The sequence below is a fragment of the Elephantulus edwardii genome, unplaced genomic scaffold (genome assembly GCF_000299155.1).
Source record: "Elephantulus edwardii isolate Elephantulus edwardi_28Jun2011 unplaced genomic scaffold, EleEdw1.0 scaffold00279, whole genome shotgun sequence".
Classification (NCBI taxonomy): Eukaryota; Metazoa; Chordata; class Mammalia; order Macroscelidea; family Macroscelididae; genus Elephantulus; species Elephantulus edwardii.
Genome location: NW_006400029.1, coordinates 1 through 1,739, shown reverse-complemented (window position 1 = coordinate 1,739; position 1,739 = coordinate 1). Strand labels below are relative to the sequence as shown.

General features: G+C 42.8%; 1 pseudogene; it reads right to left on the bottom strand.

The window, feature by feature from the left end:
* Positions 1–1,158: 1,158 nt before the first annotated feature.
* Positions 1,159–1,545, bottom strand: LOC102863746 (annotated as a pseudogene).
* Between the last annotated feature and the right edge of the window lie 194 nt (positions 1,546–1,739).

Sequence of the window (1,739 nt, the reverse complement as noted above, 5' to 3'; positions counted from 1 at the left end):
GCAAATAATAGAAACAACCAAAGTATCTGTTGACAGATCAATGAATAGGCAGACTGCGGCATACAATGAAATACTGGAATAATGTAAAGAACTATTATGGGTCTGAAAAATATATTACCACATGCGTGAGCCTAGAGATGTTAATGTTAAGTCAAATAATTCAAGCATAAAAAGACAAATATTCGATTACTCTTCTTTTACATTGAAACAGAATCCAGTATCTACTGATGGTTACCAAGAAAGGGAAGACATAACAGAAACCTTCCAACAGGGGTTTTCTGGCCTTGAAGGCTTGGGACCTTAGTTTCCCGGTATAAGTCAGACAATCTGCATACCACAGTTCACAAAATTTCACAAAAACCTGCATTGTAATGAAAGCAGTAGCATCTAGGGCCTTCAAAGGTTGTGATCTCCTCCTAAGATATTGCTTATAGGTAGTAACTTTTTCTCAGGAACAAAATAGTAAGAAGGTAAACGAAAACATAGACAAGAAAGAAGTCTATACGAGCTACAACCTTAACTACTATGTTGCTGTTGTGTACCATCGAGCCATAGCTGACTCATAGTTTACCCTTCAATGGCTTTTCAGCAGCAGTTAATCACACAGGAGAAGACTGACCATCCCTCCCCCAAGGAGCAGCTGGTGGATTTGAACTGCATGCCCTGAGGATTCAAGCACTGCTTCTTGCCACTAAGCCACCAGAGTTCCTTATAAGAACAGAAGAAAATAGATGGAACCTGGCAACTGGCACTGATACTCTGAATTGGGTCACAATAGTTGATCTTGAATGAAACTGGAGAAAAAATAAGATGCACAACTCATATATCTCAACAAAACAAAATAAAATGAACCAAATCAAATGAGAAAAACAGAGAAAAAAGAAATAGTAGGAACAGAGAACCCTCTGAGATATTTTTAAAATCTAGAAATGAATCTGCCTCCTGAGACTGTGTGCAGGGTAACACACAAAAGAAAAGGTTTTTCCTGTAAGACAGGTGACTTTTAAAAATTATCACAAAAATTATTTACGTGTGATAAATAGGTTGACAAATTTTTTTTTTCAGTTCAATGAATGAGACTTTATTGAGGGCCCAGGGTCATGGGGCTCAGAAGAACGCCACCTGCAAGAGGTAAGGGAGCCAGTGAAGAGAGGGCTCTTATTTGACCTTCTTCTTGGGGCGCAGGTTGTTGGTGTGCCCACATTTCTTCTTACGGCAATTGACAGCACGGGGATGCAGGCGAGCATAACACTTGCGGCAGATCATCTTGTCGCAGTTGTATTTCTGGGCGAGCTGACGCAAGGAAGGCTCAATAATGCCACCACGGAGACGCAGCACCAGATGCAGGGTGGTCTCTTTCTGGATGTTGTAGTCTGAGAGTGTACGGCCATCCTCTAGTTGTTTGCCCGCAAATATCAGACGCTGCTGGTCAGGAGGGATGCCCTCCTTGTCTTGGATTTTGGCTTTGACATTCTCGATGGTGTCACTGGGCTCGACCTCAAGAGTGAAGGTCTGGCCAGTAAGGGTCTTCACAAAGATCTGCATCTTTGCGTCTGAGTCGCCCCGGAGAGGCCACAGCCTACCTCGAACCGCGCGACAATTTCTTAATAACATGAGAAAATAAGAGTACTGGGAAATCATAGGACTGCAACACAATGAAAGAAAATGTGAACTATTTTATGAGACACTAGATCACTAAACAGCCCTCGCGCTGGCCCAGGTGACTCCGGGGCCGCCCC